The following is a 25,236-nucleotide window of genomic DNA, read 5'->3' on the forward strand; positions in this document are numbered from 1 at the left end:
GAACCCCAAGAATTACACAGAAATGCAAAATTCTGAGATTTGGGTCTTTGTTAAAATTTAACTTTAATAAGTTTTTAACTATTTCACTATGGTTCATAAATCTGTAAAGTTCCTGGACGTTGTAATAAAAGACAAATGACAGTCCAAAAACACTATCAATCCAAATTCAATCTTTACAGCCAGATTCCTATGTAGTATTAATATTGGAATTCAGATCACATAAGGAAGCAGCCAATTTCTCATTCAAGTAATAATAATTTTGTATTAGCTTCGTCTTCTAAAAATCTGACAGCTGTAAAAATCAGAGCTGGGCAATCTATGGCAAGATTAGATAGGAAAAAGAAGAAAGTGAGGTCATGGGAGAAGGTGAACCCAGCACCGGTGCAGGTGCCTGACAACAACCAAAAGTGAGGAAGACAACCTGCCCGGAGCTGCATTTCCCACACCATTCTCCACTGAACGAAGCCAGGGCTCCTCAGAGAAATGACCGATCTAGGAATGGGTAGGAAATGCACCTACCAATGAATCTTATAGTGTCAGAAAGTAAGAAAGAGCTGAATGTCCCCCTGCCTCCAAAAAAACTACACTGATGGGGCATGTCAAAGGGACATAGAAGCCCATGGAAAACTGGAACAATCCGAGCAACAAAATAAAGTAGTGTTGTGTTACAACCCAAAATATTAAATAAATACCCATGAATGCATACTGATATAAATGATGGAATAACTGAACAGGATATGCAAACCATCCCCTGTGCAGAAGTTCCAAAGTAATTTATGTAGACGCCCCACCCTTATGCAGTGAAGAACTCCCCGCCCCTTCAATGACTTTCTTCCGAGGACAGTACGGAGAGGGGAGAAAAAAGCAACTTTACCGTGGAGAAAGAAACCTGATGAACACCTCAGCCAGGTGCTCAAGGTCAGCATCAACTGCGGTAAGTCACACGGACAGTATGTCCCCGGGCTGTGATGAGACGGGCACACTGCCTCTGAGACCTTCTTCCCAGAGACACACTACCCTAGCCTGACCACAGGAGACACATCAGACAAATCTCAACGGTGGGACCTCCTACAACATCCCTGACCAGTAGTATTCCTTACGATTGCCAAGGTCGTCGAAAACAAGGGAAGTCTGAGAAACGGTCATGGCCAAGTAAAGTCTGAAGACTAAATGTAATGTGATATCCTAGATGGACTCCTGGAATAGAAAAAGGACAATAGGTAAAAACTAAGGAAATCCAAATAAGGCACAGACTTTAGTTGTTGTTGGTCGGTTGGTTGTTTTTAAAGTAAGATAGAAATAGTGAACAGTTAAAGAGAACTGGCCAGGCATGGTGGCTCACACCTATAATCCCAGCATGTTGGGAGGCCAAGATCTCACAAGTTTGAGACTGGCCTGGACAATATGGCAAAACTCCATCTCTACAAAAAATACAAAATTTAGATGGGCATGGTGGAGTGCACCTATAGTCCCAGCTACACCAGAGGCTGGAGTGGAAGGATGGCTTGAGCCCTGGAGGCAGAGGCTGCAGTGAGCATGTTCTTACCATTGCACTTCAGCCTGGGTGACAGAGCCAGACCTTGTCTCCAAAAAAAAAAAAAAAAAAAGAGGAGAACCTGGGAGCGTGAAAATGCAGGGGAGAGCTGGGATGAGACGTTGCATACTATAATCCTTTTACTTCCAAAGAATATTGGCGAAAAGCAACCTAAAAAAAGAAGTAATTCCTACAGTGTTTAACAGCTCTGGATATGTAGATATTGGCTTTCCATTTTCTCCTCTCACCAGTAAACTGCCTCAAGGTCAGTGACTAATCAAAATAATGTAGCAATTTTTAAACCATAGGTTATTAGAAACACAATTTTCAGGCCGGGCTTGGTGGCTCATGCCTGTAGTTCCAGCACTTTCAGAGGCCGAGGCAGGTAGATCACTTGAGGCCAGGAGTTCAAGACCAGACTGGCCAACACGGTGAAACCCTGTCTATACTAAAAATACAAAAATTGGCCGGCCATGGTGTCACGTACCTGTAATCTCAGCTACTCAGGAGGCTGAGGCACGAGAACTGCTTGAACTCTGGAGTCGCAGGTTGCAGTGAGCGAAGATCGTGCCACTACACTCCAGCCTGGGTGACACGGTGAGACCCAGCCTCAAAAAAAATAGAATTTCAAAAGTTTGAATTCTCTATGGTTTCTGCACACAAAATCATTGAGATGATCTTCCACGACTACAGCCAGCCCCAGTCCATGGCCGGAGATGATAAATGATTTATTTGGTTTATCTTTTTGTCCAATGGTAGGCAACACAACAATTGGATCACTGATCACTTAATATATGAAATAACAGCTTATCAAAAAAAAATAGGTCCCTCCTAAGAATTTGGTTATAAGGGTCACAAGGAAAGAAATATTTCTCTCTCTCCATCCTTCAGGTATCTTCTAACAATGCCAGCCTTTCCTTCCGCAACAGCAATATAACTGGGTTTTCAATTCTAAAAATTAACACCCATATATGGGAACTACCGTTTCCCTTTAAAATATAGCCAGGTGTATATTTAACTTTTTTTAATCATGGTAAAACACACAAAACATAAAATTTACCATATTAACCATATACATTAATTTTTTTTTTTTTTTTTGAGACAAGGTCTCACTAGGTTGCCTAGGCTGACATGCAGTAGCGTGATCTCGGCTCACTGCAGCCTCCCCCTCCCAGGCTCAAGCCATTCCTCTCACCTCAGCCTCCCAAGTATCTGGGACTATAGGTGCACACCACCACACCTGACTAATTTTTTATTTTTTGTAGATACAAGGTCTATGTTGCCCAGGCTGGTCCCAAACCCCTGAGCTGAAGCAATTTGCCTGCCTCGGCCTCCCAAAGTGCTGTGATTACAGGCGTGAGCCACCACGGCCAGCCGCATTTAATTTTTATATGAAGAACATATTAAACAATAAAAGCAAAGAGGCCACCTATTATTACTAAGGGAGGACATGCAGGGGAAGTTTTAAAAAATTAGTTCAACTGTTCCCAATGTATGCTGAAAATTTCTTAAATTTTTTAAATCTCTAAAGGGCAATCTATAAATGCACACATTGTACAAGGTTTAAACTTCAGACTTCTGATTTTTTAAAACTGTATTCACTAAACACCCCCACATCAAACCACAGTCACTTCACTTCAGAGAGGTTCAAATCTGGTTTTTGTTTTTCTTGAGATATCTAGTTCAAGTGCCTTGCGGGTATTTACAATCAGATATCCCACAACCATTTCAGCTTTCTTAAACTAACTTCGTCATCTCTTACTCAATATCAGACTCCTCTCTTTCAATACCATTATTTTCTAAAACTAAGAATTTCACCTCCAATTCTTCTCCCTGGGCCCTGCCCGCTTCCCTGGCGCTGTTTTGCAGATGCACCCTCATTCTCTTTGTAATCAGTCAGTCCTCCATTTTGACCATCTCACCTCACACCAAGACCAATGCTCTGTTCTCCCTGTCTCCAGCCTCTCATTCAGAATTTCCAGATAAATCTTTCTAAAATTCCTTTTAATTATAGCTATCACTCCTCCTATTAAAAATCCTGGAATCACCTTCCAAATTAAGTCCAAACTCCTTGGCCTCACACCAAATTCCCAATACAATCTGCCCCCAACCATGAGCTGCTGCGGTTCCGCATGTGTTTTTCGCAGGCCCAGCTTTCCTTCTTGGTTTGCCCTTCTGGATAGCCTCTGACCTGGAATGCCTCCCCCAACACACACTTATCTCCATTAGCCAAGTATGAAGAACTCATTCTTCAGGTTCTACTGAAGGAAGAGCCTCAATTTCCTCATCTTCCAAAAGGGGAACTAATAGTTAACAGCCGTATCACAGGGTTATTCTACAAATGGAAACAAGTAACATGGAAAGCGCCAAGCACACAGACATTAAAAGGCTATTTTCTTCCTTTATGTGTTCTAAAAATCAAAGAGGAAAAACTAAATTAATATTCTTGAGAAGAGAAAGTGAAGAAGTTGTGAGGTGATGATGGTATGATCAGAGGAAAAAGAAAAACGAGGGGATTCTTGGGTACTTAGCAGAGTGCTGGCACTGGTTCCCTAGTGCATTTCATTCACTTCCAAAAGCACAGCCTTTCTCCTAATGTGGATGTGCCTCCAGTCCTACTCTAGGTATCGGCCACTAGAAGGATCCCCTGGGGCCAGGCGTGGTGGCTCACCCCTATAATCCCAGCACTTTGGGAAGCCGAAGAGGCAGATCACCTAAGGTCAGGAGTTCGAGACCAGCCTGACCAACATGGAGAAACCCTGTCTCTACTGAAAATACAAAATTAGCTGGGTGTGGTGGCACATGCCTGTAATCCCAGCTACTCGAGAGGCTGAGGCAGGAGAATCGCTTGAACCCCGGAGGTGGAGGTTGCAGTGAGTCGAGATCACACCATTGCACTCCAGCCTGGGCAACAAGAGTAAAACTCCATCTCAAAAAAAAAAAAAAAAAGGAAAAGGGTCACCTGGAGCTCAGAAACGAAAAAGAATGCACATGTTTCTCTTAAAAGGCAGCAAAATGATCGCGCCACTGCATGCCAGTCTGGGGCAACAGAGGGAGACCCTATCTCGAAAAAAGGGCAACAAAATTTCATCAATCCACAAAACATCTCAGCATTTCGGGGTCCCCTGTGACTCTTGCTTTTGACTTTGAGACCTGTGTCTTCCCCATCAAGCACTAACCAAAGATGGGCTATGATCTCAACCACCCCCATCTAACCCTGCCCACCCCACACCTCCACACCATGCTGACACAGACAACATCGCTGCACACGGCCGGGCTCACAGACCAGGCCCCACACAGAGCAGAGCACTGGGATGCGCAGCCACAATGTGACATGGGCCAGGAACCCCAAACCACAGCAGTGGTACCCATGCGCCGAAACAAACACTCTAAGAGAAGCTGGAGGAGAACAGGCATGGAGAAACTGCTGTTAGAGAGAAGACAAAGAGAAAGTGGGCTAAGAAGTCCTCACCATGCTGTTAAGGGGTCTACTCCTAGCTGTCCAGTTCTCTGGAAGGGAGGCAGCCTCAGGGAGGGGAGCCAGTGGGTACCCACTGGCCAGGCCACCAGCAAGTCAGCACTAGCCAGGCAGGCTGTGAGAGCAGGGTGGAGTGCAAAGCCAACACAGAAATCCTGGAGCTCCAGAGGAGATGGGGACAGGGTTCCCCAGGAGCAGCCAGGATGATAAGAGGCCAGTACCCATTCAGGGCAATCCTTAGGCCATGCTAACTGGTGACTCCACCCCCGCAGGTGCACTCATCGTCACTTGTAATAAGTACTGTTGTCTGCTTGTATATTCGTCTTCTCTCCCTCGCTGGTTTAGAGTTCCAGATTCCATTTTGCAAAATTACCCACAGCAGTGCTCTCCAAAGAGCAGGTGCTGGCTAAAGAGCAAATGCATCATAGTAAAATATATTAAGTGACTAAAAGTCCTATCTATTTTTACACAGCCCACAGCCTTGACTTCTGAACCAAGAAGATATTGGAGGGGCCTGGACTCAAGCTGGCCTTCCAGCTCCCCAAGGCAACTCCTCTGCACAACAGCTCTACAGACACCTGAAAACTGCCAGAGGCCGAGCGCAGTGGCTCACGCCTGTAATCCCACTTTGGGAGGCTGAGGCGGGAGGGCTGAGGTCAGCAGTTCAAGACCAACCTGGCCAACATAGCTAGACTCCGTCTGTAAAAAAGAAAAGTGCTAGAAGCCAAGAGGAGACGAAGGCCACTGATGTGGGCTTCGCAACTCCCAGCTCCAGAAAAGAGAAGTTCAGGTCAAGCAAAGACATTAAACAAGGGCATAAGAAGGAAAAGAAAGAAAGAGACCCAGAGGAAAGGGCCCATCTCGGCCATGGGTCAATACTCTGAAGGCAGAAATAGAAACAGGCAGAATGGTTTCTGAATTTTAATATTTTATACATGGTAAGGACTGCCCATGAAACAAGGCTGAGTGAATTCACGAGTTTCTTTCCCTTCTCTCCTGAAACCCTACAAAGATGGCATTAAAAGTATTTTTTTTAATTTAAATAGGCAAACAGAGACAGGAAGTAAGTGGTTGCTTAGGGCTTGGGGGTTGGGAAATGGACATCATAGCTAAAGGATACAGGGTTTCTTTCTGAGGTGATGAAAACGTCCTAAAATTGACTAGTGGTGACTGCACAACTCTGTGAACATGTTAAAAACGACTGACCTGTGTGCTTTAAAGAGGCGGGTGACATGGTATGTGAATTATATCTCAATAATGGTTACCAAAAACAATACGCTGTGAGAATGGAGTCAAAGACAAGGTGAGGCATCAACGAAGTTTGGTGAAGCGGAGGACAGGGAGGGGCAGGTGACCGCCAGATCATGAAGCTCCGTCCTAAGGTCTGGTAGGAGGCTGCCATGGAGGTGGGGACGGTCAGTCTTAGAGCTGCAGAGACACCCAGGCCTTGGAGCCAGCAAAGGAAGCAGGGAGCGGGGCAGGGCTGGAAACAGGGAGCCCCTGACCCTGCATCAGCTGGGAAAGCTAGGGAGGAGGGAGAGGAGAATCTCTGGGCTATCAAAGCCGTGGAAGTGCAGGGTTCAGGACCACAGGGTGAGCATGAGACAGAAACCAAAACAGAGCCTGGCCTCCATTTCCTCCAGCCCTACAGCCTAAAGCCAAGTTCATCCCCCAGGCAGAAGCATGGACAAGTCTCCTAGGAAAACAAAAGCTCCAGTGAAAAGATTCCGGATGCTGACTGCTGTGATCCTCCAATGAGTCCAGCTCCACGAGGAATCAGAGAAGCCCCTGGAGGACAGGCCGCAGCTGCGCAGACAGAGCTCCCCAGCAGCTCTCCACAGCCTCATCCCTAAACGATCGCCAGATGCATGGGAAAGCCTCTGGACAAAGAGATCCGAATCAAAACAAAAATCAAGAGGACAGAGATGCTACAAGGAGAGGAAGAAAAGAGTATATGTACAATTAGTATCCTCAGAGAAAAATGGACAGGAAGTTATGAAGGAACTTTTGGAAATTATAAGTATTAATAACGGAAATAAAAGATAAAATAGGCCAGGCGCGGTGGCTCACGCTTGTAATCCCAGCACTTTGGGAGGCCGAGGCGGGCGGATCACGAGGTCAGGAGATCGAGACCACAGTGAAACCCCGTCTCTACTAAAAATACAAAAAATTAGCCGGGCGTGGTGGCGGGCGCCTGTACTCCCAGCTACTCGGAGAGGCTGAGGCAGGAGAATGGCGTGAACCCGGGAGGCGGAGCTTGCAGTGAGCCGAGATTGAGCCACTGCACCCCAGCCTGGGTGAAAAAGCGAGACTTCGTCTCAAAAAAAAAAAAAAAAAAAAGAAAGGACCTCATTAGGCTGCCAGAAAAATAGAGGATGCCAAGTTAAATCTGAATTTCAGATAAACAAATCATCTTGTAGTGTAAGGATGTTCCACTGTTTATCTGAGCATCTTGTATTTTTTATTTGCTAAGTCTGACAACTCTCTACCTCTGCTGGCCCAGCACAAGAGGTGGAAAGAAGTCCACACTGGAGTGAAATTACAGAGCTCCAAAAAGCGAAGCAGCAGAACCAACAATCACACAGTCTCGCTGTGTCCAGGCTCTATTTTAAGAGGCTTGCCGCTGTGAGCGCATGGATCCCCACAGCAATCTACGCGCACTCAGCACCTATGCCTCCAGACAAAGGGGGCTCTGCCCCAGCCTGCGTGGTAGACGACAACCCGTTTCTCTCCAGCGCTGAAAGCCAGAGAGACTGTGCTTCTCAGTCTCATGGGAAAGTTTTGTTTCATTCCCTTTTAATTTTGGAAACTGGCTGAACAAGGAGGAATTCTGGGAGAGACAGGTGAGTGGGAAAGGGGGGGGCATGTATGTGCAGATGACAGCCCCTGCCCTGGGGTACCAGAGAAAAAGTGGGTGTCTAGGCAGGACAGGCTCCCTGATTTCCCCAGCACAGATGGTACAGTTTTGGGGAGGTGCTTAGAAGTGTCTGCAAATCAGACAATCAAGGTGGGAGGGAATACGATAAAATCACCCTAGATGGAGACAGGCTCCTGGGAAGCTTGAGCTGCCAAGATTACACCTGGGATCAGTGCGTCTAGCGCGGCATCCAGACTGGGCTGCCGGGGCAGATGCCGGGGCCTGGCTCAGGGCTGGTCCAAGTGTGAGGTTGTCTGTTAGCCTCTGGTCTTGAGGGAGAGTAGGCTGCAAGGCCCTGGGTGAACACAGGGGCCAGGCCATAGACAGAGCTAGATTTGAACCCTTTAAATATTCAGGCATATCATATATACCTTGTAAATATTTAAATATACCTTTTAAATATTTAGCCATCTGGTCTCCATTAGTACCCTTGCCCCAGGCCCTACAAACATTAAAGGTAGGCCTCGGAGCCATTATGATGATGGTGGTGATTATTCCTATTCTATAAGACAGAGAAGTGTCTTGCTCAAGGACACACGGCGAGTGAGCAAGAGGATTCTGCCTCCACAGTCCAGGCCTGTCACCTTCTCTCTGACCACACACAGTCAGCAGGTACTATCTCAAATGAACAAGTCCAAGTTTAGCGGTGTAAGTACATTATTTAGAAATAACAGAACAAACCAAATAATTCAAATTCACTGCCTAAGGGAATTATGATGTAAAGTACTATTTTTTTAATCTATGTACATGTATTACTTTGACAAAAAATTTTAAGTTGTTGACAAGAGTTAAGTAATAATCTTTATTCATTTATTTATTTACTTATTTATTTTTGAGACAGAGTCCCACTGCTTTGTTACCCAGGGTGGAGTGCAGTAGCATGGTCTTGGCTCACTGCAACCTCCGCCTCTGAGTTCAAGCGATTCTTCTGCCTCAGCCTCCTAAGTAGCTGGGATTTCAGGCGCCTGCCACTACTCCTGGCTAATTTTCATATTTTTAGTAGAGATGGGGTTTCGCCATGTTGGCCAGGCTAGTCTCAAACTCCTGATCTCAGGGGATCCGCCTGCCTCGGGCTCCCTAAGTGCTGGGATTACAGGCATGAGCCACCGCACCCAGCCAATCTTAACTCTACATCTCTTCCCTCGATGTAAACAACTGAAAAATTGCTCTGCTCTTCAAGTCGCATTCCTCCAGAACATAAAATATAGTCATCATTTTTCCTAATGCCAATCTGTCGTGATAACTAATGCTAAGGTTACTGCTGCATTTAGTGCATTCTCAAAACTGCTTACAGTGAAATACAGCAAATTCTATTATTTGTCAGAAAATGTTCCATAATTGAAAACCCAAAAACAGTCATTTTAGATTGCAAAATCAGGTTTCGTGTATATGTCGAAAGTATTATTCAGTGTATTTTTCTTTTATAGGTCTTTTTCCCCCCAACAGGGGGAGCTTTAAGTATTCAACTACTTTATATTCCAAAAGGCTACAAAACTTACAAAATTATGTTCTTAATGCAGAAACAGAGCAACTGTTCTGTCAAACTGACCATATCTAAGAGCACACACACCAAATGAAATGTTCATAACAATCCCCCCAACCCCTGCTAACCAAGACCAGAATCAAAGAGAAATTCCAACCCTGAGAATATTTTGTGACTCGGTTCAAGCCCCGGGGGAAAAAAACAGAAAGAGAAGAGAAAAAAGCTTACAACCTAAGACTAGACCCCAGAACAAAACCACAGCCCTTTGAAGAGCGCAGTCCATACAGCCTTTCATGCCTCTACCTCGCTGGGCTGCCTGCTTTCAAATGCATGGTCACATGGGACAGGGATCTTGTCTCCCTACTTATTTTGCCGATTTATCTTCATCTGCTCCATTTGTCAGTCTAGGCTATCTTCCTCCTGTCTAAAGCCCCTGAAAACACCTCCCTCTACTGATTAATCCTTCTAATCGATTGGTCTTTTCAATATTTATGTCCATCATGTGGTATTGTTGTTTTACTTAATAAATACCTCTACAGAAAATCTGAGGTGGTTTATAAGAAGAGAAACATAAATAAGGCCCAAATAGGGTACAGAGAGAGAGGAATAAAAAAGCTGTAGTTATACCTTGATAAACAGATACATGAGTGGGCGGAGGGACAGACGGATGGGTGGATGAACAGATGGACAGATGCACATGGCTGACGACATCCCCAGCATGTGCAGCAGCCTCTTTCCCCACCTTCCCAGCCCAGACATGGGTGGTGGCTTGACTGGGTCACAGCAGATTGGCCAGATAAAAACTGCTGCACTTACTTGAAGTGCCTAGAATAGGCAAATTAAGAGACAGGAAGTAGAAGAGAAGTTACCACAAGCAGGAGGAAGGTGAGAAGGGAGAGTTATTTACTTGGTTCAGAGCTTTTTTTGAAGGTGATGAAAAAGTTTTACCAAGGGTAACATATTTCATCTCACTGAACTGTACACTTATGGTTAAGATGACAAATATTATGTATATTTTACTTAAAAAACAAACAACAACAACAACAAAAAAAAAACACTGCTAGATTTAACAGGGAAGAAAGTTGCATTGCACTGAAAAGCAAGGATCTGGCTGGGTGACACCCGTAATCTCAACACTTTGGGAGGCTAAGGTGGGAAGATCGCTTGAGGCCAAGAGTTTGAGACCAGCCTGGGCAACAGAGTGAGACCTCATTTCTATTTTAAAAATTTAAAGTTAGTGGCCGGGCGCGGTGGCTCACGCTTGTAATCCCAGCACTTTGGGAGGCCGAGGCGGGGGGATCACGAGGTCAGGAGATCGAGACCACGGTGAAACCCCGTCTCTACTAAAAATACAAAAAAAAAAAAAATTAGCCGGGCGTGGTGGCGGGCGCCTGTAGTCCCAGCTACTCGGAGAGGCTGAGGCAGGAGAATGGCCTGAACCCGGGAGGCGGAGCTTGCAGTGAGCCGAGATCGCGCCACTGCACTCCAGCCTGGGCGACAGAGTGAGACTCCGTCTCAAAAAAAAAAAAAAAAAATTTAAAGTTAGTGAGGCGTGGTGGCATGCACCTGTGGTCTCAGCTACTTGGGAGGCTAAGTTATAGGAGGACCGTTTGAGCCCAGGAGCTCAAGGCTGCCAGTGAGCTATGATCATGCCACTGCAGTACAGCCTCCTAGACAGAGTGAGAATGTCTCAAAAAAAAAAACAAAAAAAAGACAGTGAAGATTTGAGAAATGCACTGTATTCTAATGTCTGGCATCCCTTGTGACACTTTTAGGGAAATGGGCTGATAAATATCAGCAACATGCTAGCAACCTTTAGCAACAAGGAGTGTGAGGGGTGGGGAGCCCTGATTTTTAGGCTTTGCCCATTTCTGTGACTTAGATCCTCCCACTGGGATACATTTCAAGCTACTAATAAGATGTCCTGGTGGAGCTGGGAAGAGACACATACGATATAGACTGGCAGCCAGCCTCAGCCGGCTCCAACAGGCAGGCACATCCGTCACTGTCTCCCAGAATGTTTATAGACATTAGGAACAAAGGAGATCTTAGGGTCAAATGGTTAAACAAAGTTTAAACTGGTTTCTTTGCCACAAGAGTTCCCCAAATCTTTATCCCCAACCCACTTTGAGAGCTTTAATATATTAAAGCACATTTTGAATCCCCAAGAAGGGCTAGAGCATAAAATATTTATCAAATCTATCTGACCTCTGGACTCTCTTTTTCCCTAACAGCATCTGGGAGGTGTACGTGCCCTTTTGGGAAATACTGCCTTAAAGACATGCGTCTGTTCCTTTGCAGCCAAACGTGAGACAGAGGCTGCAAGCATCTAGAAGACGACACAGCTACTGCTCAGTGGAGGGCCACCAATACCATCTGTGACTGGCACCCTGGCAGAAAATTGAAGTTGGGCAAGCCGATTTAGGTCAAACTTTAGCAACAATTTACACAGAAAAGCCCAATTAGAGCCTCTGCCAATGGCTCTGTGCCACAGGGATGGGTGGAAAAGAAGGACAATGGCTCAGGCACAATTTCTTTTGGCTTTTCCTGTGGGATAGTAACTTTTCTCTGAGTTCCACAATGCTTTTTCTTCTAAACTACAGAGACAAGGCCTATGTTGCCTAGGCTGGTCTTAAACTCCTGGGCTCACATGATCCTCCTGCCTTAGCCTCCCATGTGCTGGGACTACAGGCCACCATGTCCAGCTCCCAAAATGTTCATGTACATTAATCTCTAAATATTCCAAGTAGACAACAACATTAACCTAGAAAATATGCTAAAATAACTAGAAAAATTGACAGGGTAGTTTGTTCGTAAAAGGCCAAGTAATGCCTGAAAATCGAGGATGACTTCGTCTAATGAAAACAAGGTGCATAAAAGGAAGCTCAAGACCACACAAAAGGCAAATGGTTAATTACTTCCTTAGGGAAGAATAAGGAGGTCAATATTCATAAAGCCTAGCAAATTAATACGCACAACGAGCCATGGTTTACTGGATTTGATTAGTAAGAACATCCTTTTCACTTATTCCATTATTTAAACTCTTCCTAGACCAAGGAAAGTCTATTTTCTTTTTTTTTGAGATGGAGTCTCGCTGTTGTCACTCAGGCTGGAGTGCAGTGGTGCGATCTCAGCTCACAGCAACCTCCACCTCCCAGGTTCAAGAGATTCTCCTGCCTCAGCTTACCGAGTAGCTGGGATTGCAGGTGCATACCACCACACCCGGCTAACTTTTTTGGATTTTCAGTAGAGATGGGGTTTCACCATGTTGGCCGGGCTGGTCTCGAACTCCTGACCTCAAGTTATCTGCTCACCTCAGCCTCCCAAAGTGCTAGGATTATAGGCATGAGCCACCACGCCCAGCTGGAAAGTCTACTTTCAATGGCAAGATGAAAATCATATATTTATGCTCCTGTGCATAAATGCTCTGAAGAATGTAAGACAAGTGACAGGCCATAAGGAAAGGCCACAGCAATCTACCACAAAGTTACTCCAACACAGAAATGATGCCAGACACATCTCTTCTTTCTCTCCGTAGTTTGAGTCTAGAACCAGAAGAACATGGTGGTTCTATCTCACTACCACAGACAGTAAATACAGGACAAGCGACCAGCCACAATCAGCCCAGTGAGGAGATTCAGGAACCACCCAGCTGATCCACAGTTAGGTAAAAACAAGTCGCCATTCTGCCCCCGTGTAACCACTGCTCTCTCTGGCTTGTACCCCCGAGAAGCAAAATGCAAACCTTTAAATATCAAAATATCAAGCCAACCATTTCACAGGTGACAAGTTAGCTCTTAAGCAGTCCTAACAGATCAATATAATAAGCATGTGGGTCCAAAATTCACATAGCTTCCCAATTATCTCATTTTTTTTTTTTTTTGAGACAGAGTCTTGCTTTGTTGCCCAAACTGAAGTGCAGTGACGTGATAACGAGTCACTGTCGTCTCCACCTCCCAGGCTCAAGCGATCCTTCCCACCTCAGCCTTCGGAGGAGCTGGGATTACGGGCACGAGCCACCACGCCCCGCTAATATTTGATATTTTGTAGCGACAGGGTTTCGCCACGTTGCCCAGGCTGGGCAAGTGATCCACCCATCTCAGCCTCCCAAAGTGCTGGGATTACAGGTGTGAGCGGCCACTCCAAGCACCAGGCAACTAGTTATCTCATTTCTAAAAGCAAACTATTAACATAATAATAGCAAGAGATTCATTGATTTCTAAATCAACTCAGAGGGACTCAAAACTCCCGTAATCCCAGCACTTTGGCAGGCCGAGGCAGGCGGATCACCTGAGGTCAGGAGTTCAAGACCAGCCTGGCCAATACATGAAACCCTCTCTGCTAAAAATGCAAAAATTATCTGGGCGTGGTGGCACACACCCGTAATCCCAGCTACTCGGGAGGCTGAGGCAGAATCACTTGGTCCTGGGAGGTGGAGGCTGCAGTGAGCTGAAATCACGCCATTGCACTGCAGCCTGGGCAATAGAGCAAGACTCCATCTCAAAAAAAAAAAAAAAGTACAAATCAGAAATTGCTGAGTTGATAATCTGGAGTATTTGCTCTCAGTTAATTGACAAGCATTCCTTGGGACTTTCTTTGCAGAGTACTACAGAAACAGCAGTCACAGATCTCATCATTTCACCCACCAGCAGCAGAAAACTGAATTCTCTTCTATGAGTTCTTCTGCAGTAATGACGGTTCCCCTCCTGTCTCTGCCACACCCCCACTTGGGGAACCTTCAGCCAACAGAACCTCTTAGATTCAAAATCTCTACACGAACACTGCTTCTGCATTACAACTGCTCAAACTTGAATGCCAAAGTAGCATCGTTGTGAAGCGCTTTATTTAGACGACAAGCTGCCCTTTGTTCAAATGTACCTCTTTCATTCCTGGATTTTATTATAAGAGTAACACCCAGAAGTATAAGCAACAGAAACCAAAGGCCCAGGCCTCCTCACCAGAGATCAACTGGTAACATTTGGAATACAGATTTCTAAATGCATACATAAGCATAAATATACATACACATACACAGGCATTTTCACACTTAGCAACATATCACAGATACTGTTCCAGGTCTACGGGGTTTCCATCAAATCAGACACTCCGTGTCAATTCAACAGCGTTTTCAAGAGTACCCTTTAAATTTAGATTGTAATATTCTCCAAAGAGAATTTAAAGCCAAAGCAAGTAACCACAAGAACAACCTTTTTTCATAAATTCTTACAAAAATAAGAACTCTTAAACAAACAAACAAAAAAACCCTTTGAGACACAGTGTTGTGTTTCACTCTTTTGCTTTAAAATCCTGAAGATATATGTTTAACTCACGATAAAATCAAAGATGAGAGAAATGGAGACATTAAAATAATTTACTCATGCTCCTAAATCATAATTTTTAATGTTTAAAATGTCTCAAAGAATACCTTCTGTCACTCTATCCATCAAGATACTATATATTCTTGATTTCACAGTAAACCAGCCTTGCTTATGGGTGAGTGGGGGCTGGTATTTTAGCACTTTTACTTTCATTTTCCTAAAGGATCTTGGCCTGAAGGAAATGTTCTATTCCAAATAATAAACTACTTTCCCCAACTCAAGGTAAACGTGAACCCAGGAGTTTATCCAGCTTTAGGTGGGAGGGCAGACTGGCATAGGCTGGCCCTTAGTATCACACCAGGGTGGGAAAGGGGATGGCACGGTCAACAACAAAACGAGGGCTGGTCAGAACAGAGAAGGTTAACCAACTTTCTAAGAGATCCTTAGTCAAACTCATTATAAATAAATTCCTATTTTAGGTAAAAAGCTTAAAACACATGCAAGAACACAGACCAAAACCAACAGTAAAAAGTCTTTTTAATCACACAAAGCATGATCCATTTTACCTGATTTTTTAAATGTTCATAAGTACAACGTCCCAGGTTTCATTCATTCATTCATTTTTGAGACAGTCTCTCTGTGTCGCCCAGACTGGAGTGCAGTGACACTATCTCAGCTCACTGCAACCTCTGCCTCCTGGGTTCAGGCGATTCTCGTGCCTCAGCCACCCAAGTAGCTGGGAGGCGTGCGCCACGATGCCCAGCTAATTTTTTTATTTTTAGTGGAGAAGGGTTTCGCCATGTTGGCCAAGCTTGTCTCAAACTCCTGGCCTCAAGTTATCTGCCCACCTCAGCCTCCCAAAGTGCTGGGATTACAGGCGTGAGCCACCAGGCCAGGCCTCCAGGTTCCTTTTAAAAGGAAAGAGAGAGGCCGGGCGCGGTGGCTCACACCTGTAATCCCAGCACTTTGGGAGGCTGAGGTGGGAGGATCGCTTGAACCCAGGAGGCCGAGGCTGCAGTGAGCTGTGATAGCACCACTGCACCCCAGCCTGGATGACAGAGACCCTGTATCTAAAAACATAGTTTAAAAAGGAAAAAAAAAAAAAGGAAGGAGAGGAACCATTTACCTACAGGGAAGAAGAGGTGGAGAGGTCTGAGGAAGAGGAAGAGGTGGGGTGGAAGAGGAGAAGGAAGAAGCTAGAGGGCAGGATGGAGAAGAAGAAGGGGAGAGGGAACAGACCAGGCATACAGAGTCACATTACGGTGACTGGTGAGATTACAGGTAGTACTTAATAACTAATTCACATATCCTTCCTTATATTTTAAATTTCTCAAAAAAAAAAGCGGGGGAGGTGAGTGCGAGGACAGAGGGAAAATAATTCCTGTAACAGAGCAATGCGAGGTCATTGGGATTTTCGCAAGGAGATACCAGATATAGTTTAAGGTTTAAAAAAAAAAAAAACCCAGAAGTCACTAAGGAGATAATGATGGAACCACCTTTGTATCAAAAAAAGAATAAGGATCAAACTGGAGTCGAAGGCACAATAACGGCCCTCTGGGTAGAAGAAACGCAAATATTTTGATAAAGCCAGGTTGTAACAGTTCAGTACTGACCAGGGTACTTAATTTTACTTAAGAGTTTTTTTCATATATATAAAAATATATATACATAGAATATATTTATATAAGTATTATATATATATATATATATATATATATATATTTTTTTTTTTTACCTCCCCAGGCTGGAGTGCAGTGTCCAAATCTCGGCTCACTGCAACCCCCACCTCCTGAGTTCAAGTGATTCTCCTGCCTCAGCCTCCCAAGTAGCTGAGATTACAAATGTGTGCCACCATGCCTGGCTAATTTTTCTTTTTTTTTAAACGGAGTCTCACCATCTCCTAGGCTGAAGTGCAGTGGCGCAATCTCGGCTCTCCACCACCTCCACCTCCTGGGTTCAAACGATTCTCTTGCCTCAGCCTCCTGAGTAGCCGGGACTACAGGTGCATGCCACCACACCTGGCTAATTTTTTATTTTTAGTAGAGGCAGGGTTTCACCATGTTGGCCAGGTTGGTCTCCAACTCCTGACCTCAGGTGATCCCACCTCGGTCTCCCGAAGTGCTGGGATTACAGGCGCGAGCCACCACGCCTAGCCAAATTTTTGGGGTTTTTTGTTTTTTGTTTTGAGATGCAATCACACTCTGTCGCCCAGGCTGGAGTGCAGTAGCGTGATCTCGGCTCACTAGAACCTCCGCCTCCCGGGTTCAAGAGAGTCTTCTGCCTCAGCCTCCCGAGTAGCTGGGATAATTTCTGTATTTTTAGTAAAGAAGGGGTTTCACCATATTGGCCAGGCTGGTCTCAAACTCCTGACCTCAACTGATCTGCCTGTCTCAGCCTCTCAAAGTGCTGGGATTATAGGCATGAGCCACCACACCCGGCCAAGAGTTTATATTTCTTAAACACTCTGGAAGGCCGGGCGTGGTGGCTCACGCTTGTAATCCCAGCACTTTGGGAGGCCGAGGCGGGCGCATCACGAGGTCAGGAGATCGAGACCACGGTGAAACCCCGTTTCTGCTAAAAATACAAAAAAATTAGCCAGGCGCGGTGGCGGGCGCCTGTAGTCCCAGCTACTAGGAGAGGCTGAGGCAGGAGAATGGCGTGAACCCGGGAGGCGGAGCTTGCAGTGAGCCGAGATTGCGCCACTGTACTCCAGCCTGGGCGACAGAGCGAGACTCCGTCTCAAAAAAAAACACTCTGGAAAAATATCCTTTTAAGTAGAAAGTACAAGTTAATGTAAGTGCTGTGTTCTTACTAACTGTATTTTATAGAAAAAGTAAAAGTAAAGTACATGGATATGTGTTACATGGCTCAAGAAAGACAACCTGATAAATTTCAGGTACACCTGGAACAAGCATCCCTCTTTATTTGTGGCAGTTACCTGGAAACAGGAAGTGCCCAAGGAGGGTTTATTCACCTCTATCTAGCTAACATCAGAGCTTTTTAACTCTATGTGTTAACTACTTAGGCATACATATCTAAAATGCTTGGAAAAGACAGAGAAATAAAGAAAATCATGGAAAGAGAAAACATGATTTGTAAGGGGTTTGGGGGAGAAGTACACTGAATATTCTAAATCCGAAATGCTCCAAAATCCTAAACTTTTTGAGTGCCGAATTAACACTCAAATGCTCATTTGGAACATTCAAATTTTGGATATTTAGATTTGAGATGCTCAACTGGTGAATATAATGTAAATATTCCAAAATCTGGAACAAAAAAACCTAAATGCTGGTCCCAAGCATTACGGATAAGGGATACTCAGCCTGTATGGATTATATATATATACATTTTTTTTTCTCCTTTGGAAACAGAGTTCCGCTCTTGTCGCTCAGGCTGGAGTGCAATGGTGTGATCTTGGCTCACTGCAACCTCCACCTCCCAGGTTCAAGCGATTCTCCTGCCTCAGCCTCCCAAGTAGCTGGGGTTACAGGTGTGCGTCACCACACCCAGCTAATTTTTTGTATTTTTGTAGAGACAGGGTTTCACCATGTTGGCCAGGCTGCTCTCGACCTCCTGACCTCAGGTGATCCGCCCACCTTGGCCTCCCAAAATGTTGGGATTACAGGCATCAGCCATTGCACCGGCCATATTTTCATTTCTAAAAAGAAAACTTAAAATGAAAATATTTGATTTTATATTTATAAAATTAGAAAACATGACGTTGTACATTCTTTTTTTTTTTTTTTTGAGACGGAGTCTCGCTCTGTCGCCCAGGCTGGAGTGCAGTAGCTCAATCTCAGCTCACTGCAATCTCTGCCTCCCGGGTTCACGCCATTCTCCTGCCTCAGCCTCTCCGAGTAGCTGGGACTACAGGCGCCCACCACCAAGCCCGGCTAATTTTTTGTATTTTTAGTAGAGACAGGGTTTCACCGTGGTCTCGATCTCCTGACCTCGTGATCCACCCGCCTCAGCCTCCCAAAGTGCTGGGATTACAAGCGTGAGCCACTGCGCCCGGCCAACGTTGTACATTCTTAACGATTCTTTACTTTCACATGGAGTTAGCGGATTTAATATTTGACTGATTTGCAGTTTGCTAAAATCACATGAAAGTTCCAAAATGCTCAATTTTCCTCTATTAATGAACTATCTAAAAGTTTTATGCTGTCTGCCTATATAAAATAAAATACTCATGATGATTGTGGTTTATTATTCAACTGAGTAAATTCCTTTAAAATATATTGTTTTCATAATTTAGATTACAGCATAATCCCAGAAAATCCTTAAAGATATGAAGTTCTGCTCTTTCCATTTTCTGAGAACTAGAATAGGACAGCAGTTAGAAATAATTTATGAACGCAAAGCTCTAACCTAATAAAAAGATGTTTGGGGGAGGGCTCCTTTAATTCCGCAGGAAAAGCCATTGGCATATTATTTCTGCTCCCCTCCGCCCCGGGGGACGCAGGGATAAAGCAGCTTTCACAAAGCCCGGCTGCCTCAGTCACTTCCTCAGGAAGTGGCACTGACCGCAGCTCGCCCTGACTCGGTGTGGTCTCCAGCCTTCAGATAGGCCCTAGGATTGGGAAGAGGACACTAACCACAACCAGCAATACTGCCTAGTCCTGCATGACGGTCCCTCCTGTGAGCGTGGGGGTTCTGTTTTGGTTTGTGGTTTTGTGTTAAGCCCAGGTGGAAGATGACAGGTCACACAATGATGCAGCAGACTACCCATTTTCTTTCCCTCTTCTCCCACCAGACCACCTAACTGACCCCAAACACATGACAGGCAAAGGGCTGCATCACCCCAGAGGTACATATGCATCGAACAATTACCAAATTAAGCAACACCAGCCAATTCATGTGACCAGTGTTTTCTTTTTCTTGCTCAAAAGTCAAAAATAGAATTGTGCTGACTTGCTGTGAGCGTTAAGGTTCTTGAACAGTAGAATATCTACTTACTGAATATATAAAGCCTCCAAAAATACCTGCCCCATGTTTCTCTTCAGAAAACAAAATGTACATTTAAAGGGCAAGACTGCCCTCAGGTTAGCATTTCAAAACCGTGGTTCTGCACAGAAAAATTCAAACACAGAAGAGTTTACTAAATACCAAACCACTGCAGGAGACCAGAAGGCCTGGATTCTGCCCAGGGCCCCTCAGGCCCCTACACAACTGTGTTATGGAATAAGCCACCTAACAAAGCTATCAGAACTCCATCATCTGCCTGTGTTCCCTCAGGGTGTTCTTCATTTCACGGCCAGGAAAGCCTTAGGAACCAGGTAATTTACCGGAGCTGACCATCCCTGCAGGTATCTGGTAAAGGACAAGTGAAAATGAGCTCTGGGCAGGCTTGCCCAGGAACTCACTGAGATTACAAGCTAATGAAAGAACATCTCCAACTAAGGAGATTACTACAGGATAGTCTCTCTCTAATAACATACCCACAACCAATAAATTCTCAAAATCCATATAGAAAAAAAACCTACTCTTCCCCTAGTTATTCCTAAAGAAAAATGGGCAAGGCCTCTATGTGCTGTATCTGGATAACACGTCATTGATCTCAGGGCACAGGGGCAATGTTTTAAACCACAGAAATAAAATCTCCCAAATTGAGGATCACATGTACAAAAACGTTTGATGCAGTTATTTGTAACATAGCAAAGCACTAGAAATCATGTACATATCCATGACAATGGTACATAAACGATTATGTAACAATCATGGTACATTATTTTTCAAATTGTGGTAAAAATACACATAGCATAAAATTTACCATCGTAACCATATCTAAATGCGCAGTTCAACAGTGTTAAGTGCATTCACATCATTTCTGGCACATTCCTTTTTTATGGAGTACCACGCCCTGATTAAAAGAGAGGTTAGAGTCACTGTAAGTACTGAAGTGGAACAATCAAGATTGAACATTAAGTTAAAAAAAAAAAAAATCAGGTCACAAAACAAAACATACACTACCTTAAAATAAAATAAGCATACGTTTTTATATTTAAGCATATAGACATGTAAAATTCCTAGATACATAAAATCGAATGAAAGGGCCAGGTGCGGTGGCTCACACCTGTAATCTCAGCACTTTGGGAGGCCAAGGCAGGAGGATCATTTGAGGCCAGGAGTTCGAGACCAGCCTGGCCAATGTGGTGAAACCCTGTGTCTTCTAAAAAAATACAAAAATTAGCTGGGCGTGCTGGCACACACCTGTAGTCCCAGCTACTCAGGAGGCTGAGGCAGGAGAATCGCTTGAACCTGGGAGGCGGAGGCTGCAGAGAGCTCAGATGGTGCCACTGGGATGACAGAACAAGACTCCGTCTCAAAAAAGATAAACAAATAAATAAAGTAAAATTCATAGAAAGGCTCAGAAGGATGCCACCACAGATCCTGACCCCCAGCTTTAAAAGGCCATGAAACGGGGTGAGGGAAATTTTGAGCTTTTACTCTCTATTTCCAACTTTTTTTTTTTTTTCTTTTTTTGAGACACTGTCTCGACCCAGGCTGGAGTGCAATGATGTGATTTCAGCTCACTGCAACCTCCGCCTCCCGGGTTCCAGTGATTCTCCTGCCTCAGCCTCCCGAGTAGCTGGGATTATAGGAACCTGCCACCATACCCAGCTAATTTTTGTATTTTTGTAGAAACGGGGTTTCACCATGTTGGCCAGGCTGGTCTCGATCTACTGATCTCAAGTAATTCACCCTCCTTGGCCTCCCAAAATGCTGGGATTACAGGCGTGAGCCACCATGCCCGGTCCCAACTGTATTCTTCTAACACTAAAAAGAATTTTTTCAAAATTCACGTAAGTGTAGGTTTACATTTTCAAAATCTCATATGTGCACAAAAGGCAGGAGGTGGAAATTTAAATTTCCTACAAACTTTGAAGGTCATAATGTGTATCTGTAAATGAAGATAATAATAAATTTCCCACAATCATCAATCCTGGCAATTCTGTCAAAAGTACTTTCGTACAAGCTCTGTTTTCCACTGGATATACATTCTTTTAACCTTAAAAAAAAAAAAAAAAAGAACACCCAGCTGAGCACTGTGGCTCATGCCTGTAATTCCAGCACTTTGGGAGGCTGAAGCAGGCGGATCACCTGAGGTCGGGAGTTCGAGACCAGCCTGACCAACATGGAGAAACTCCGTCTCTACTAAAAATACAAAAATTAGCCAGGCGTGGTGGCACATGCCTGCAATCCCAACTACTCGGGAGGCTAAGGCAAGAGAATCGCTTGAACCCGGGAGGCGGAGGCTGCGGTGAGCCGTGATTGTGCCATTGAACTCCAGCCTAGGCAACAAGAGTGAAACTCCATCTCAAAAAAAAAAAAAACAAACAAACAAACAACCCTTGTACTGGTAGCTTACTGATTCATCAGTGAGTTTATAGAAATACTGAAAAGGTCTAGGCTAAACCTGTCACTTTTAATAAACTTCAGGAAAATCCATAATAACTTCTGCTTGAAACGGGTTATTCAAATAGCTTCACAATGAGAAAACAAGAAAAAATTTATAAATTTCTTTACTGTTTAGATACAAACTGCCATTTTTTTTCCCTTAATGAAGCATGTTTGATGAATTTTAATATTTCAAAACTAAGAAGTCGGGCCGGGCGCGGTGGCTCAAGCCTGTAATCCCAGCACTTTGGGAGGCTGAGGCGGGCGGATCACGAGGTCAGGAGATCAAGACCATCCTGGCTAACACGGTGAAACCCCATCTCTACTAAAAATACAAAAAATTAGCCAGGCGTGTTGGCGGGCGCCTGTAGTCCCAGCTACTCAGGAGGCTGAGGCAGGAGAATGGCGTGAACCCGGGAGGCGGAGCTTGCAGTGAGCCGAGATCGAGCCACTGCACTCCAGCCTGGGCGACAGAGCGAGACTCCGTCTCAAAAAAAAAAAAAACAAAACACTAAGAAGTTACTTACCTGTGTGAATACTAGTAACAAGAGATTCCTGGTTTAGGAGGAAAACTCATACCAACTTTAGAAGCATTCCTTTGGCATTTTGTAAGTACCATGCTTTTTAGTAGCATCTCTAAAAACTGTAGCTTCAAAATATTGATTTTCTACATTAGAAGTGATGTTTTGAGTATAGAAAAAGAATAACTTCAAAGTAATTTTCCTTTGTCACCTGAATAAGCCTTCTACATTTTTGTGCGTAAGTCCTGAATCCTGCACAGCAGCTTTTGTCCTTGAAATGCTCTGAACTATCAGCAATAGTCGCTGCTTCTTCTCATTTACTTTGTCAATTAAAAAAAAATTTTTTTGAGACGGAGTCTCACTTTGTCACCCAGACTAGAGTGTAGTGGCACAATCTTGGCTCACTGCAACCTCCACCTACCAGGTTCAAGCGATTCTCCTGCCTCACCCCTCCAAGTAGCTGGGATTACAGGAGCGTGCCAGTACACCCAGCTAATTTTTTTTTTTTTTTTTTTTTTTGAGACGGAGTCTCGCTCTGTCGCCCAGGCTGGAGTGCAGTGGCTCGATCTCGGCTCACTGCAAGCTCCGCCTCCCGGGTTCACGCCATTCTCCTGCCTCAGCCTCTCCGAGTAGCTGGGACTACAGGCGCCCGCCACCACGCCCGGCTAATTTTTTGTATTTTTAGTAGAGACGGGGTTTCACCGTGGTCTCGATCTCCTGACCTCATGATCCGCCCGCCTCGGCCTCCCAAAGTGCTGGGATTACAAGCGTGAGCCACCGCGCCCGGCCCACCCAGCTAATTTTTGTATTTTTTAGTAGAGATGGGGTTTCACCATATTGGCCAGGCTGGTCTTGAACTCCTGACCTCAGGTGATCTGCCCGCCGTGGCCTCCCAAAGTGCTGGGATTACAGGTGTAAGCCACTGTGCCCAGCCAAATTTTTAAATTTTAAGCACTAAATTTAAAATGTTAACATTTGCAAACACTTTTTGAGACTTCCAGCATTAGAAAACATGGAAGAGAAAACTAGTAGCTGAAGGTAATGTACTTCTCTGGGGATTTTACAGGTCCACGAGGCTGACTGGCTTGCTTCCCTCAACAGAGGTCTTTCTTTTGCAATTTTCATCCCCTGAAGTTTTGAAGTATTGTTCTTACTACAAGGCTTCAAGCAGTGGCTCTCTACTGGGATGACCTATCACCAATTATATTTAGCAATGTCCAGAGACATTTTGGTTGTTCTAACTTGGGGGAGGAGGCATGCTATTGGCACATAGTGGGTAGAGGTCAAGGATGCTGCTAAACAGCCTAAGACACACAGGACAGCCCTCCCCACAACCAAGAATTATCTAGCCCCAAATGCTAATGGTGCTGAGGTTAAAAAACTCTGCTTTATGTGAGCAGGGACACCTTCCCTATATCACCTTATCCTCCTCCCACCAATACTTAATCCTACTGGAATCATAATAAACCTGCTTGCTTCGGTCATTCATGCCAGAGCCATGTCCTAGTATACAGACAGTAGCAATTCCCTGTTCCAGCCAACCCTGACCCTGGCCCTCTCCCATGAATTGAGGGAGTGGACAAATAGGCTCCCTGCACAGGTATCACAGCTGTTCTCATCCTCCAAAATGATGCCACTGGCTAATCATGAAACAATTCTCACTAGATACCAAATTCACTTAAAACACTTTTGGAATTCTGAAACACAGTCCCTTCATCTAAAAAATATGTCTGAGAGCATCCCCCACAGTGATCACCCACAGAATGCCCACTGCCGTTGATTTTAAAAATCAATTCATTTAAAAGTTCTCTTCCTGGAGTAGACAGAAAACAGGAAAAAAAACACAGAGAAAGAAAATTAATTACATCAGTATATCAATCATTATGTTATATTGAGAAGAGGATGGATGAAACTCTCTGAGTCTTCCTCACAAGGCCCTCTCTCAGTTTTCATTAATTTCATCAAAGACACCAACAGCTTGGAAGAATATTTACCCAGGAATGTTTCTCCTGTTACTAAACGTTCCACCCAAGAAAGGGGAAGAAGGGGTTCTACAGTCTAGGAATTTGAGAACTGTTAGATCAAATACACACACACACAGCCTGATTTCTTTCCTCAAGGCTTCTCAGAACTTTCCAGAGCTAACATGAACCTCCAATGTGAATCTTCAAAGTGGGGATCCAGGGCTTTAGCGTTACCCAAGTTTATCTGATGCTGGAATCTTTCAGGATGAGATATCTCTGGGACAAACGTGAAGCCAGGTTTAAGAAATTATTGTCTTTGGAGACTGGGGATGGTGTCTCACACCTCTAATCACAACACTTTAAGAGGTCGAGATGGGAGGATCACTTGAGGCCAGGAGTTTGAGACCAGCCTGAACAACAAAGCAAGACCCCATCTCTACAAAAAATAAAAATAATAATTAGCCAGGAATGGTGTTGCACGCCTGCAGTCTCAGCTACTTGGGAGGTTGAGACAGGAGGGTTGCTTGAGCCTACAGGTTCAAGGCTGCCATGAGTGGAGATCACATCACTGCACTCCAGTCTAAGCAACAGAGCAAGACCCTGCCTCTTAAAAATATATTCTC

The 25,236-nt window shown here is 44.5% G+C and overlaps 1 protein-coding gene across 10 annotated transcripts in view; it reads right to left on the minus strand.

Moving 5' to 3' along the window:
• ZNF532 (zinc finger protein 532) overlaps positions 1 to 25,236 on the minus strand; it is a 125,170-nt gene that overhangs the window by 79,903 nt on the left and 20,031 nt on the right. The window contains exon 1 of one of the 10 annotated variants that reach the window (XM_063639241.1): positions 10,040 to 10,159. The exons of the other annotated variants lie outside the window; for them this stretch is intronic. The gene's annotated coding sequence lies outside the window, so the exon portion shown is untranslated. Of the gene's footprint in view, positions 1 to 10,039; positions 10,160 to 25,236 lie in introns of those variants that run through there. 10 annotated transcript variants of the gene reach the window in all.

The sequence above is a fragment of the Symphalangus syndactylus genome, chromosome 1 (genome assembly GCF_028878055.3).
Source record: "Symphalangus syndactylus isolate Jambi chromosome 1, NHGRI_mSymSyn1-v2.1_pri, whole genome shotgun sequence".
NCBI classification, from domain to species: domain Eukaryota; kingdom Metazoa; phylum Chordata; class Mammalia; order Primates; family Hylobatidae; genus Symphalangus; species Symphalangus syndactylus.